At 40.8% G+C, this 16,794-nt stretch overlaps 1 pseudogene; it reads left to right on the top strand.

Annotated features, from left to right (window-relative positions):
* Positions 1-9,635: 9,635 nt before the first annotated feature.
* On the top strand, positions 9,636-15,156 carry LOC112073094 (CKLF-like MARVEL transmembrane domain-containing protein 8; annotated as a pseudogene).
* The last annotated feature ends 1,638 nt before the right edge of the window (positions 15,157-16,794 follow it).

Below are 16,794 nucleotides of genomic sequence, written 5' to 3'. Positions count from 1 at the left end.
GCTTGTTTGTTGCCCCTGTGCATAGTGATGACTCTATTTCTTATCTAGAAAGCAAAATAATTGAGCAGAGGCAAAGTGTTGTTCCCTGGCGTTAGGCTTCTGTAACCGGAGGTTGCTGGATCGAATCCCCGAGCTAACAAGGTAAAAATCTGTCGTTCTTTCCCCGAGAAAGGCAGTTAACCCACTGTTCCAGGGTGCTGAATAAGTGGGTGTCAATTAAGGCATCTCACATTCAGAGGGGTTGGGTTAATTGCGGAAGACACATTCAGTTGAATACATTCAGTTGGACAACTGACTGGGTATCCCCTTTCTACGCAAGGCATCATTATCTGGAACACTACTCCCAGATGATTAGTTTTTCTGGTCCTCTGTAAGGCTGTGCTGCCCTACCAAGCAAAAAGGCAGTAGCTGCTCATAGCGTGGAACTGAGAAAAATGCCTTTTCTTTTAACCTTGATTAAACAGTAACTTTATGCAGTTACTGCTAACATGACCCCCATTTTTCCAAAACACAATACAATATAGGCAGGATACTTGTCCACATGATTAAGCATTGTATTTAATGTAGCAAAAATGACATTAACTCATTTTTGACCAAATGAGCAGTTACTGCCTTTTTGCTTGGTAGGGCAGATTGGACAATGCAGTTTTGAGGCCAAACATAACTTGCTTTAAAAAGGCAGTGCTTCAAGGTGCTTCAAAAATGTCCTCTTTATTAGCCTCCACACATCAGATGATCGCTTACTAGTTGAGCTCTCCATATATTAGCAAGTCTGAACTTGAGGTCTCAACTGTCTCCACTCTCCCAGTGAATACTCAAAAATGAAATAGCGGAATCCATTAGACAGAAGTACCTTGACACACCTGAGGTTTATCTTTCCCAGTGTGTGACAAGTAAGGGCATAACTACAGGAGGGGAATGATAGTTGCCCATAAATTAGCAGGTGGATTAGCAGATTTTTGGTGAAATTGTTCAAATTTGCATTTTGCATGAGTGTGTTTTTCATTGTCAAGGAACTGGTGGTTGGTACAGAAAACATTATAGAGCCTTTGAACTTAGTCCTGCTCCCACAAGAGATGTGACTCTAGTGGCACTAAGTGAACTGGCAGACAGTTATCCACTGGTTGACTCCATCATTGGATCAGTCCGCATGGTGACTTTGAAATGGCACATCCAACAAGAGGTTAAGTATGTTTAGCACATACTGGTTGAATATCAATGAATATGCATGCCTGCCTAATCAGTAGAAAATAGATATGAAACTGTATTTCTTACAACTTTCAAATATAATTAACATTTTATGGACCATGAAGAATAATCCTTGATGTTGTTCTTGTCTGTTTTCTTTGCAGACTAAGAAGCAAGATGATGCCAACTCCTGCAATCATGAAGGTCATCCTGATTGATGGCCGCTGCCAGAGACGGACCTTTCCTTGTGGACTATCTGCATCTGTGACTGAGCTTTTGAACGATGTAAAGAAGCAGTGTGGACTTCACGGCAACTTCAGACTTTAGTTCATGGACCTATTTTTGGAAATGAGTTATTTAACCTGACCTCAATGGTAGAAGTAGAGGACAAAGGTACTCTTAATGTTATTGACATGTCAGAGACCCTCACGATTCACTGTGCTGAAACCTCCAGCAGTATCAACACTCCACTCCCGACAACCTCCGCCTTCAATCATCACCATATCGGTGACTCATCAACACTATCCAGTGGCTCAGTTGACACTCCAGAGTCTACTAGCTCACGGTCCTCTTCACCTACTTTGTTCTGTGTGCCTCAATTCTCCTGTGATGCTGAGCTAAACTCAGCAGGCCAATTCTCCTGTGATGCTGAGCTGAAACTTCAGCAGGCCAATTCTCCTGTGATGCTGAGCTAAAACTTCAGCAGGCCAATTCTCCTGTGATGCTGAGCTAAAATTCAGCAGGCCAATTCTCCTGTGATGCTGAGCTAAAACTTCAGCAGGCCAATTCTCCTGTGATGCTGAGCTGAAACTTCAGCAGGCCAATTCTCCTGTGATGCTGAGCTAAAACTTCAGCAGGCCAATTCTCCTGTGATGCTGAGCTAAAACTTCAGCAGGCAATTTCCTGTGATGCTGAGCTAAAACTTCAGCAGGCCAATTCTCCTGTGATGCTGAGCTAAAACTTCAGCAGGCCAATTCTCCTGTGATGCTGAGCTAAAACTTCAGCAGGCCAATTCAGCGTACCTTGACAGTGGCACTCTACTTGTTCCAGAGCCTAAGTTGAAGTCAGACATAATCGACGGCTTATTGCAAGAAATTGTCCAGTTAACGTTTATGCCACTGATGGAGAGATAGAATAGGTTGCACACAGTCAAGAAGCATCCATATTTTGACTGAGAAGTGTTCATTCACTGGATATGGCGGATGGAAAACCAGTTTGAAATACAAACTGGCAAACTACCTCACTCGCCTGAGAAGACTGGGATGTCCAGAGGTGACGATAAACTCCTTGAAGCCAAACCTGCAAGGAAGTCATGTACAGCCTATATTGTTAAAAAGCCAAGGAGAGCAGAAGTGAACTTTTGCCCACATATCCCTCAGGAGAAACAGAAGAGAGCCTCGGGACATGTGGAAAGATCTACTGTCCGATGTGAAGAAAGGGAACAACAGAGAGACAGTGAAGTTCAAAATGGAGAAGACATTTGCATACAGGAGACATGAAGTTGTCTGTGACGCACCCATGGTAGAGGACTTCATGGTAAGATGGCCTGCGCTCTTTGAAGTCATTGAGGTAAATTAGCCATGCTTGTCTTATTGTTGATCTATTGGGTATGTTTTCTGGGATTTGTTGGTGAAGGTAGATTATTATTTTCCCTAGCTTGCCACATAAGTGAGCCTTATTCAGAGTTCTCACCATTTGTGCTGACTGCCTAGTTATTTCTCTCCTTATAGAGAACCCTCTAGTTTGCTGCTTGCGTGATCATCTCCAGTCTATTTTCCTCTCTATAGTTTAAAAAAACAATCTAATTTGTTTAATTTAATCTCAAATCTGAGTTTAAGAGAATCACCCAACCCACTCCCGTCCAAATGTCTTTCTCAACTTTGAATATACACTCAGATAACCTGCTGAAGTTATTCCAGATAAGAGGAGGACAGCTGGGCAGAAGACTCATGTCAATCATGGCACTTATGGCTGATGTAAGAATTCCTTATGCTTCAAAAGACACATTCATATGTGGTTCTACACCAAAAGTTGACTTTTCTTAGAATAACAACATAGATGTGGGACGAAAGTGCATCAAAAAGGGAGTGTATATGGGTGAAGACCCAGAAAACCTTGTTCAGGAATACATGGCATATTAATTGATTGAAGTGTTTCCTTCTTCCTTCCTTTTTCTTTATCTTCCTCTCCTGATCTGTGCCACCTTCATATTCTATCATTAGCTATTTTATTACTGCGTCATCTCCTCTGTCTTCCATCTTATTTCATTAGCTGCGGTTAGATGCACCATTTTTTTCCCTTCTGAATTGTATTATTCAGATTAAAGACTCCATGTCTTTTTTGTTTGTTTGAATGCTGAATACAGTGATCAAATGCCTCAAATGTAATCTGAATAGAATGGAAATCTTGGTTAGAACCACTTTTCATTTTAGCCTTGTAATAGGCGGTGTTCAAATATTACCAGCAGTTCTTGATTTAGTTGACACTTTAAAAGGACTCCAATCTTGATATATTTCTGTCTGTATCATGCTCTTGTGCTTCATCAGCTATATATTTGCAATCTAGAGTCCCTAACTGTAAACACTTTGATGATGAATGATTCATTTTGTATGATTGACAACTCTCTAATGCAGTAGGGGAAGCAGACAGACAAGTAAGAGAGGCGTGGGGAATAATACGCGAGGGGGGACATGACATTAGGGCCAAAATGAGAAGGTCCTTATCAAGTTTTGCTCAAAACGAGGTCAGCAGTAAAAGTTCAGGGAAAATCACGCTGGATGCATGTCATTCATTGCAAGGTTGTCCATTTTGATGACAAAGCGGAGCCTGGAGAATAAAGAACTGATTGATTAGCAATCGGGGGCCAATCTCGGGTGAAGAAGCATAGTAAGATGATCAGAACCTGATAAGCTTCTACTGTATGTTGTACACCGCAGTCATCATATTAGGGATATCTAGGTGAAATGTCCAACTTTCTCCCAAAAATCTGTACGTGCTTTTGTAGGGAGATCTATGTGAAATATCAATTTCTCTTGAAACCAGAACTTGTTACTTTCACTTTTTTATTTCCTTCGTTACAGGTTATGAGAATCTATCGTCTGAGGCTGCAGCAATATTCCTTGACCCGAGGCCTGTACCTGAAACGATACAAGATCAACGGTGAAGTGTTCATTAGAGACGTCCTTATCAACCAGTGGAACGGAAGAATAATTCCTCACTACCGGCAGACTGTCAGAATATAATTTCTAATAGTTATCTATGTGGGACTGATATCAGTGTGGAAGAGCTGGTCACTTTTAAAGGACCTGGTGAATGATTACCTTGCCAATAGGACGGTGGAGTTTTATTGTCTTGCAGACAGTTATTTATTTTGTGAGTTTCCTCCTAATACAGGATGTGATAGGAATCGTAAGGGACATCATCATTACACCTGCTAATGCTTATTTTCTATAACTTTGTTTGAAATGTACGTCTTATTGTAACAGCAAGTAAAATATTCCCTTTGTGCTTTCTAGAAATGCAAGGTGTTTCATGCAAATTATTTTATGCTTACTGCTTGTTTTTTATACTGTCTATTTTTTTCATGTTTTCTATTGTTTTCTAAAAAGACATTTGAAGTATATTTATTTTAAAAATGTTCTAAGGGGAGTGTAAGAATATTTTAAGATAAATACACAACGCAGAGGACTAAAGGTCAAGAGGACTAAAAGTCAAGAGAGGACTAAAGGTCAAAAGGACTAAAAGTCAAGAGAGTACTAATGATCAATGGAAATAGTGTTTTTTCTGTAAAAGGGGATTAATGAACAATGGGTCAGCGACATGGGAGGAATTTGTCTATATATTGAGCCTGAAATAGGATACTTGTTATTTGGCCATTGGCCCAGTTTTATTGCAAAGTATTCTAATTGGTCAACCACAGGCTATGGCTGGGTGTTATAAAACTACATCCTGTCCCTTTGTTCTGTGGAGAGAATCACTGAGTACAGGGGAGAATGAACATCTACCTCTCAGCATAACATCCATGATTTGTTCTCTTTGAATAAACGTATTTTCCTCCCCCTCATCTGCTTTGGGGTCTGTGTTATTGAAGAATAACATCAACTGCTAACACATATATATATAACATATGTGACATAAAAAAATACATTACAGACAAAAACACTTAACATACATTTAAAAACATTAACATGCAGTGTGTGTGTGCATCTATCAGTTCMACATACATGTCAGTACATACACAGAACAAGTAGGTCACTGGGGAGAGGCGTTGCTATATTTGTTTTTTTAAACCAGGTTTGCTGTTCACTTGCGCTATATAAGATGGAAGGGACTTCCATGCACTCATATTGCTCTGTATAATACTGTATGTTTCCTTGCATTTGTTCTGGACCTGTGACMGTGAAAAGACCCCTGGTGGATTGTCTGGTGGGGTAAGTGTGTGTGTCAGTGCTGTGTGTAAGTTGACTATGCAAACAATTWGGAAATTCCAACACATTAGTGTTTCTTATAAAAACAAGAAGTGACGCCAATAGAAACTGGCATGCATATTATTAATATTAGCCCTTTGATTACAATGAAGAGCAAGATGTGCAGTTCTGTTCTGAACCATCTGCAGCTTAACTAGGTCTTTCCTTGCAATACTTGACTGGTAGTCTAGTGGTTAGASCATTGGGCCAGTAACTGAAAGGTTGCTGGTTTGAATCCCTGAGCTGACAAGGAAAAAATATGTTGTTCTACCCCTGAGCAAGGCAATTAACTATGGGTGCCATGGATGTCGATGAAGGCAGCTCACCGCACCTCTCTGATTCAGAGGGTMTGGGTTAAATGTGGAAGATGTGTTCAGTTGTACAACTGACTAGGTCTTTCCCATATCACTGGACAATAATCAAGATAAGATAAAACTAGAGCCTGCAGGACRTSCTTTGTGGAGTGTGGTGTCAAAAAAGCAGAGCATCTCTTTTTTACTGACAGACCTCTCCCCATCTTTACAACCATTGAATCTACATATTTTGACCACAACAGTTTACAATCTAAGGTCAAGTAATCAAGTAATTTAGTCTCCTCTACTTGTTCAACAGCCACACCATTCATTACCAGATTCAGCTGAGGTCAATAACTTGCCAGATTCAGCTGAGGTCAATAACTTGGGGAATGATTTGTACCAAATTCAATGCTCTAAGTTTTAGAGATGTTCAGGACCAGTTTATTACTGTCCACCAATTCCAAAACAGACTGCAACTCTTTGTTAAGGGTTTCAGTGAATCATTAGCTGTGGTTTCTGATTAGTATATGGTTGAATCATCAGCATACATGGACACACATGCTTTGTTTAATGCCAGTGAGAATTCATTCAGAGGTGAGAGGATTTGTCAGGTCTCTGAAAGTGGTTTTGAACATCCAGCTTGGTCTAAAAACATTGAGTTAATTAATTCCCTAGGTGTTTTCAGCCCTTCAATGCTTCTTCCTAATGGCTTACTTGTTCTGTTTGAGAACCGGACGCGGAGGAAGGAAGAGGAAAATAAAGCGATTCCAGACCCATCCCTTCTCTCCATCCTCCTCTCTTCTAAATCAGCCGCTCCAGAGACCATAAAAGACCTTCTGCTCGTGGTAAAAAATATTATTCTGCTAGTTTCATTTTCTTTTTCAATTTTGCTCCAAAAACTTTATTGTACCACTTCAAAAACGTTATTGTTCTATGATTATAATTTCCATAGTTGAGAAGTGCAAGAGGAGCACGTACATGCACTCTACGACGCCCTTTACTTCCGTTGACGCAAATCKCACGTCACAAAAATTAATGTTCATTGCCTACATACAAGTATAGCCTTATACCAACACATGTAAAGTAAGATCTAATGTAAACAATGCACGCATCATGAAACACATCATTGTTTAATTGTGGAGAAGGATAATGCAAATTTGATATATAGTTATATAGTGAGTGATGGATGTACTGAATAGCTAAACAATTATATTGTCAATAATTAATAACCAATAATGATGAAAAGTAGGGAAACAGGGGTATTGTCTGTACTACAGCGTTGCTATTGCTATAGTTTCAGTATGATTACACTAAAACACGGTTATTTATCCTGGGCCTTGTACATTACATATTATAACTATAACCTATTCTACAATGCACCATTATAATACATGTTTAGCACGTAATCCAGGCATCATCAAGATGTCTCTTCCCTGACACATAGGAAATCAGGATAATGCTTTAAAAAAGGTATGTTCCTCTGGACCTGTGTGATTCTACCAAGGCTTTATAGTYTTAATCTGAAYTATAGAGACTTATAACTACAGCCAGACAATGGAGGTTATACCTATTAATTATTGTGTTAAATCTAAAATGTATTCTCAGGCAGGATTAAGTATTGACTAATACAAAGCCTGTTTACTGCAGGTAATTACTATGATCATTCTATTATAATCTSATTGAGATCAATGTGTCTCTGTTGAATTCACAGAATGAATCTGCATACTATGAGTTTATTTATCAGGCTGTATCCCTGAACCATCTCTTTACTCTACATCTATAAATCAGAATGCCTCTTAAAAGGTGAATTACTTGCGATATTGTAACTGCTTGTTTTAACTTAAATATATACGTGTAAATAATTTAAGGGAAAGGGGGTAATATCACTTGATGAAGCATTGGATTGCAGACACATAAATAATTGATGGTCCATAATTTTTATTCACTACCACACTGAGACTGATAACATTACTCTTCCTGGTAATTATTTTTCATTTGTATTTTACCTTTATTTAAACAGGGAGTCACATTGAGATTAAACATCTATTTTTACAAGAGAGCCCTGTATACATTACAATAAAAACAGGATATGAAAACATCATACACARATATGTGTATAAYACAATATAATTCATCACACAATAAACAAAAATAAACATATTCAATAAAAGCAATCACATAGAGGTCCTCAATCAATRATTTAAACTGCCTGAGTGGCACCAGCACATCTATCTGCAGTGATCTCTGCATATTGTCTAGAAACCACCATTAAACATGTTAAAAGAGAAACATCTATGTTTACTCCTCAAATGAATCGGGGAATCTCATGTTGCTGTGTGTCTGAGGAGAGATACCCACCTGTCTGGAAAAGATAGGCCTACRAATGGCAACGGAATGCTTGCCAACAATAAAATGCATTATTCGAATTTTCATCTTTATTAAATCATAAATAAACAATGCAAACAACAAAGTGGATGTGTGTTTGATGAAGGTTACTATGGAGTGTCACAGTGATCTTTTCCGTAACCTTGCGGACAAAAAAAATAAACATAATTTTGAATATTCTAAATGACAATGTCACAAGATGTAGCGCAGTCAAACACAAGTCACTTGTGAATTAATTGATTAAGTCCTGTTTTGCARTTATTTATTCGTGATGAGGTTTCTTAGATAGGAGCCTAGTATTTGGGGTTCCCGAGTGGCGCAGCGGTCTAAGACACTGCATCTCAGTGTTAGAGGGGTCGCTACAGACACCTTGTTTCAAATCTGGGCTGATTCACAGTGATTGTGTTTGGGAGTCCCATAGGGTGGCGCACAATTGGCCCAGTGTCGTCTGGGATTGTCCTGTGTAGGCTGTCATTGTAACAATTTGTTCTTAACTGACTTGCCTAGTTTAAAAATATGTATATATATTATCACACAATGCCTCTCTCAACCTGGCCATGCACTCCCCTTCAGTTTGTTACAGGTTGAACTTAAGTGTCCATACATATATTTCTAGCATTATTAACACGTGTATAATATGTACTTTTGTTGTGATGTAATTACATCGCCTATTTCGAGCAATTGTTATGTTGGTTGTTAAGACAATGCACAAGTTGTAGTTAAGCCTCGAGCTGTTTTCACATTTTCCTTTCCCCATGATCTTTGTCTGTCTATATGCTGCCATCTGCTGGTACAGTTTAGACATCACCACAGAACACATTTATTGCTGTCACACTGAGGACATGATGATGAATATCGAGTTTCTAACTGGAGAGAGTAGTAACTAATCAATGATTGAAAACTACATCAACAACTGTCTGATTTAGTGAAGGTACATTAGGCCAGGACTATGATCCTTATTGGACATGCACCAGCAGGTTTAGACAGTGGTTAACTGAACACACACTTTTCTGTTTGACCAAAAGGCACACTGTACTGTATCTGTTTGAGCAAGGGTGCGACTACAGTTTAGTAAATTAATAATCCACAGCTAACCTGCATTATGCACACCTTTTGAAGTGAGACTCCACCAGCTCTCATTGCCCCTACGAAAAAAGTTTGCGGTCCGAGTGCAGTATAACTGCAGTATAAGAGCAGTATGCAGCAACTATTTCATCAGAAATAACACCGCCGACTGCAGTTACTGAACTTTTACTGCAGTTTCAAAACTGTAATCTGCATTCTACTGTRTAGGTCTCTCTTCAGTCTTTGGCTGTAGATTGTTCCTGCTCGGGTCCTCTGAAATACAGCACKCTATGCAAAACATTACCAACCATARGAGCATGAAAAGGCAATARTTTCTGYCAGGCCTGATTTACCTACCATCAAAAATAAGRTCCTCTTTATYCAACCACTCTCAACTCTGTGACATTTGGGGAATGGTGTAGGCCTAACTGACCAAATTCATACAGTAGGCTTTGTTATGACGACTGAATAACATTCAGACAGGTCCTAGATATTATTATCTAAAATAAACAAAAACGAGTTGTTTCACAAATTTAAAGAGTTCCGCAGATGTCTTGTTGCCTACTCAGGAAAGACGCATCATTGCCATCTTTCCCTCCTTCCTTTGATTTTTTTTTCTTTATTCAGAGGGGCAGGATCCAAAAGCGGTAGATCGATATTGAAAATGGAAGGAGCAGCGACGCGCACTGTGATAACGTCTACAAGCAGCAGCACGGAACATTTTTCCACCTCTACTCTGGTTTACGACAGGCAYTTTCTTCGCACTGCTTCGGGGCTCCTCGTTTTCGCAGAAATAGTAAGTAYTCAAGTTTCAAGGTTCAAAATGTAGGCTACGGGATACTCATTGTATACATCGTCCAAATAAATGCTTATTTGCGTGTTCCTTCTCGACGATGCAACAACATTATGACATAATAAAAGATAAGAATACGAACATAAATTAAATGTCTCAGTAGAATAAAATAAACATTTTATAGTAAGCATAAGTATAATTCAAGAAAGTACTATTTATAGTCCAATATTTACACCGTGTATTGGAGAAGGTTGGGAATGGGGGGCAGTGTATAAACTGTGGCTGGGGTGTGTGGGGTCGTGGGTGATGCTGCGTGACTTCCTCAGGCACCGTTTGGGTGGGAGCATGGTCCATGATGTACTCGGCTGTCTCACCACCCGCTGGAGGGCCTGTGCGGTAGTAGACGCAGCAATTCCCATACCAGGCCGTGATGCAACCGGTCCGTACATTCTTGATGGTGCAGTGCTAGTATTTGGAGAGGACCCGGGGCATCATGATGTTGTGGCGTCTTGACAACAGTTGTGGTGGTGTTGGTCCATGACAATGTCCTCAGCGATGTGGACGGTGAAGAACTTAAAACTAGTAACTTTCTCTACTGCAGTCCGGTTGATGTGGATCGGGGCATGTTCCCACCTCTGCTTCCTGAACTTAACAATCAACTCCTTTGTTTTGCTGACTTTGAGGGAGAGGTTGTTGTCATGACACCACAATGCCAGCCCTACTTACCTCCTCCTATAGGCTGACTCGTTGTCGTTGGTTATCAGGCTATAACCGGGCTGTCGTCAGCAAAGTTCATGAGGGAGTTGGTGTTGTGCAAAGCCACGCAGTTGTAGATGAACATGGAGCACAGCAGAGGACTGAGGACACCCCTGGGGCACCCCTGAGTTAAGAGTCAGTGTGGAGGAGGTGTTGTTGACAATCCTCACAGCCTGTGGTCTGCACCTCAGGGAGTCAGGATCCAGTTGCAGAGAGTGATGTCCTAACTGCAGCAACAACATATTTGTGTCCAAGTTTGATGTAATAATTTATTGAAATCACTATGGCAGTGGCTTTTACCATTTCTCACAATAACTGCCATCAGAATTCATGGAGGGAATCAATACTATATGACCTGCGTGATGGTTTATCACAGATGGTGACATGACATTGTACTGAACACTGCACTGAAGTGAAGGTTCAATTATTTAACATTGTTCATGGAAATGTAACTGGAAAAATGAACATAATGTCAACCTACTTTCTGTAATATATTCTACTTCCAGTAATATAGGCTACTTCCAGTAATATATGCTTCTTCCTGTAATATATGCTACTTCCTGTAATATATGCCTCTTCCTGTAATATAGGCTACTTCCTTTAATATATGCTTCTTCCTGTAATATAGGCTACTTCCTGTTTTATATGCTTCTTCCTGTAATATAGGCTACTTCCTGTAAATAAGGCTACTTCCTGAAATATATGCTTCTTCCTGTAATATAGGCTACTTCCTGTAATATATGCTACTTCCTGTAATTTATGCTACTTCCTCTATTGCACTCAACATTACCCATTCCCACCTGGACAAAAGGAACACCTATGTGAGAATGCTATTCATTGACTACAGCTCAGCGTTCAACACCATAGTGCCCTCAAAGCTCATCACTAAGCTAAGGACCTCCCTCTGCAGCTGGATCCTGGACTACTTGACGGGCCGCCCCCAGGTGGTAAGGGTAGGGAACAACACATCCGCAACGCTGATCCTCAACACGGGGGCCCCTCAGGGGTGCATGCTCAGTCCCCTCCTGTACTCCCTGTTCACTCATGCTGCATGGCCAGGCATGACTCCAACACCATCATTAAGTTTACTGATGACACAACAGTGGTAGGCCTGATCACCGACAACGATGAGACCGCCTATAGGGAGAAGGTCAGAGACCTGGTCATGTGGTGCCAGGACAACAACCTCTCCCTCAACGTGATCAAGACGAAGGAGATGATTGTGGACAACAGGAAAAGGAGGACAGCAACGTCCCCATTCTCATCGATGGGGCTGTAGTGGAACAGGTTTAGAGCTTCAAGTTCGTTGGTGTCCACATCACCAACAAAATAACATGGTCCAAGCACACCAAGACAGTCGTGAAGAGGGCACGACAAAGCCTATTCCCCTCAGGAGACTGAAAAGATTTGGCATGGGTGCTCAGATCCTCAAAAGGTTCTACAGCTGCACCATCGGAGCATCCCTACTGGTTGCATCACTGCCTGTGATGGCACCTGCTCGGCTTCCGACGCAAGGCACTACAGAGGTTAGTGCGTACGGCCCAGTACATCACTGGGCCAAGCTTCCTGCCATCCAGGACTTCTATATCAGGCGTGTCAGAGGAAGGCCCTAAAAATTGTCAAAGAGTCCAGCTACCCTAGTCATAGACTGTTCTCTCTGCTACTGCACGGCAAGCGGTACCGGAGCGCCAAGTCGAGGTCCAAAATGCTTCTTAATAGCTTCTACCCCCAAGCCATAAGACTCCTGAACAGCTAATCAATGGCTACCCGGACCCCACTTTACACTGCTGCTACTCTCTGTTTATAATCTATGCATAGTCACTTTAACTCTACCTACATGTACATATTGTCTCAAATACCTCGACTAACCGGTGCCCCGCACATTGACTCTGTACCGGTACACCCTGTATATAACCTCCACATTGACTCTGTACCGGTACACCCTGTATATAACCTCCACATTGACTCTGTACCGGTAACCCTGTATATAACCTCCACATTGACTCTGTACCGGTACACCCTGTATATAACCTCCACATTGACTCTGTACCGGTACACCCTGTATATAACCTCACATTGACTCTGTACCGGTACACCGTATATAGCCTCGCTTGTAATTTTACTACTGCCGTTTAATTATTTGTAACTTTTATTTTCTATTTTTTACTTAACACTTATTTTTTTTTTTTTTATTAACTTCTTAAAGCATTGGTGGTTATGGGCTTGTAAGTAAGCATTTCACTGTAAGGTCTACACCTGTTGTATTCGGCGCATGTGGCAAATACAAATTTGATTTATTTGAGCAAATGCATTTAAATACACAATAAAGTAGACACCACCAGAGTACAGCCATAGCCGACGATGGTTGCATCCCAAATGGCATCCTATTCCTTGTATAGTGCACTACTTTCTACTGGAGCCCTATGGGCCCTGTTAAAAAGTAGTGCACTATAAAGGGAATAGGATGCCATTTGGAATGCTGGCTATATGCTTCCCTGTCCCCTCAGGTGTTTGGTCTGCTGGTATGGATGCTGATAGCGGGGACAGAGTACTTCCGTGTGTCTGCCTTTGGTGGGTCATGTTTGTGGCCATCTTGTACTGGTCTCTGACGGTCATCTTCCTCATCATCTGCCTGACCACGGCTTACAACAGGATCCCTCAGGTCCCCTGGACAACTGTGGTATGACACATACTATGACACATAATACAACAGCACATTATTTGAAACATGAGGGATTGAGGTTGTTTATTATATATCTAGTAATTGAATAATTGTGGACTATTTATGTAAAGAAAAACCAATGGAGTTAACTGCCTTGATGGTTTTGGGGAGAGAGCAAATAGATGAACCATGTCTTTATGAATGTGATCAAATGAAACCATTCTATAATGTGTACTACCCTACAGTATCTGAGCCAGCCAGGAATCTTGTTGTTGTCATTCTACAGGGTCTGTTCTTCAACAGTAGTGCTACAGTGATGTATGTGGTGTTCAACAGGGTCTGTTCTTCAACAGTAGTGCTACAGTGATGTATGTGGTGTTCTACAGGGTCTGTTCTTCAACAGTAGTGCTACAGTGATGTATGTGGTGTTCTACATGGTCTGTTCTTCAACAGTAGTGCTACAGTGATGTATGTGGTGTTCTACAGGGTCTGTTCTTCAACAGTAGTGCTACAGTGATGTATGTGGTGTTCACAGGGTCTGTTCTTCAACAGTAGTGCTACAGTGATGTATGTGTGGTAGCAGCAGTGGACGCAGCCTCAATCAGCCATGCTATTAAGGGGCGCCATAACTACACCTGCTGGGTCGCATCCACAGTAAGAAAACCTCCTCAGACCTCCCAGACAGACATTTAAATCACGCCAACTGTGAAAATATACCACAAATATGACTGAGTATTTATGATTACAGCGATATTAAAATATACAATATTAAAATGCCAAATACTGTATATGCCTACAATCAGATAAGAGAGGTATGATTCCACTGTGTAGAATCCAGAATGATATCTATTTGGTCCATTTAAGCCTACTCTACTCAGACCCAGTATTGTACTGAATTTGAATGTTTTCATCCGTCTGTTTTTCAGTTCTTTGCCTTCCTGGTCACGCTCTGCTATGCAGGAAGTACATATTTAAGTTTTAAATTCTGGCGCCTGAGGGATGAGGAACAATAACCAATCACAAAGGACAGCTAAAGTATATCCGTTATGGAACACATGAAGGATCTTGAAAAGTACACATGGTTAAGTGTAATAACCACTCCTTCCCTTTGGAAGGCATTTCTCTATTATTTGATTTCTGTTATATTTCTGTTATTTTGGAGTCATGGTGTGTTTCATCTGTTGGAATGACAGAGCCTGAACCTCAGTGTGTTTTTACTTCTTATGAACTCATGAGTTTTTTAAAAATTACATTTGGATGAAAATGACTGAAGCTAATAAAGTGGCTATTCTGTTTTTCTGAAGCTGGAGATCAAAGCTTTAACTCCAATATTAAAAGGATTGGACAGTAATGTTTCCCACACTAGATGGTGCTACAATACAAGGCTAAGAAACAGGGCTGATGAAGAACATTACAGTCAATTCTCTTTTGATTATTCCAAAACATTATCATATACGAATAATATATTTCACTAATAGGAGTCAGCACCACTGAACAAAAATGCAACATGCAACAATTTTAAAGATTTTACTGAGTTATGGTTCATAGAAGGATATCAGTCAATTGAAATAAATTCATTAGGCCCTAATCTATGGATTTCACATAACTGGAAATACAGATATGCATCTGTTGGTCACAGATACCTTAAACAAAAGTAGGGACGTGGCTCAGAAAACCAGTCAGTATCTGGTGTGACCACCATTTGCCTCATGCAGCTTATCACATCTCCTTCGCATAAAGTTGATCGGGCAGTTGATTGTGGCCTGTGGAATGTTGTCCCACTCCTCTTCAATGGAGTGGGACAAAAATCCAAGATGGCGTATCAGTCAGACGTCTTTGTCTTGTCGTGTCCCGTGTATAGATCTTTTTTTCTTTGTATATATTTCGTATATATTTTTAATATTTTTAACCTCAATTTCAACATACTCTCCTGCAACCCGCCTCACCCAATGTGGTATGGATCTGCTATTTTCTTTACTTTAGAACCAGAACCCCCAACAGAAGCTAGCCAGCTAACTAGCTACTAGTCAGTTAGCCACTGCTAGCGGTCATCAGCTAACCTCAGCCCGATCAACTCCCGCCAGTCTGCACAGGGCGATTCAACCCAGAGCATATCAGACTGCTTTTTTCTCTACCACATCTCCACATCTCCGGATTCCTACCGCAAGCTCAGAACCATTTCTCCTGGATCATCGCAGCTAGCTAGCTGCTATCCGAGTGGCTACTCCTGGCTAACGTCTCTGTCCCGAAGCAAGCACCAGTTAGCCTGGAGCTAGCCTCATGCTAGGCCCATCTCCCGGCTAGCTGAAGAGGTCCATCAGCCACTTCTTGGGCTACAATAGCTATTTTGCCAATTGGCCTGGACTAGAGGTTGACCGAGTTATGATTTTTCAACGCCGATACCGATTATTGGAGGACCAAAAAAGCCTATACCGATAAATTGGCCCGATTTTTTTTTATTTATTTGTAATAATGACAATTACAACAATACTGAATGAACACTTTTATTTTAACTTAATATAATACAATACATCAATCAAATCAATTTAGCCTCAAATAAATAATGAAACATGTTCAATTTGGTTTAAATAAGGCAAAAACAAAGTGTTGGAGAAGAAAGTAAAAGTGCAATATGTGCKATGTAAAACAGCTAACATTTAAGTCCCTTGCTCAGAACATGAGAACATATGAAAAATGGTGGTTCCTTTTAACATGAGTCTTCAATATTCCCAGGTAAGAAGTTTTAGGTTGTAGTTATTATAGGAATTATAGGATTTCTCTCTATACCATTTGTAGTTTCATATACTTTGGACTATTGTGGAGTTCATTATAGGCCCTTTAGTATTGCCATGTGTAACCTATAGCTTCCGCCCTCTCCTCGTTCCTACCTGGGTCGACCAGGAACACATCGACAACAGCCACCCTTGAAGCATCGTTTACCCATCGCTCAAACAAAACGCGCGGCCCTTTGCGGGGCAAGGGGAACAACTACTTTCAAGGTCTCAGAGCGACGTGACGTCACACGATTGAAACGACTATAGCGACACCCATCGGTTACACCAGCCTAATCTCGGGTTATAGCTTGAAGTCATTAAACAGCTCAATGCTTGAAGGCCAGCAGCGAAGAGCTGCTGGCAAACGCACGAAAGTGCGTGTTTGAATGATGCTCCACGAGCATGCTGC

The sequence above is a fragment of the Salvelinus sp. IW2-2015 genome, unplaced genomic scaffold, assembly GCF_002910315.2.
Source record: "Salvelinus sp. IW2-2015 unplaced genomic scaffold, ASM291031v2 Un_scaffold2144, whole genome shotgun sequence".
Taxonomy (NCBI): Eukaryota; Metazoa; Chordata; class Actinopteri; order Salmoniformes; family Salmonidae; genus Salvelinus; species Salvelinus sp. IW2-2015.
Note: the sequence above shows the minus strand (reverse complement) of the source record. Positions and strands in the feature narration are given on the sequence as shown.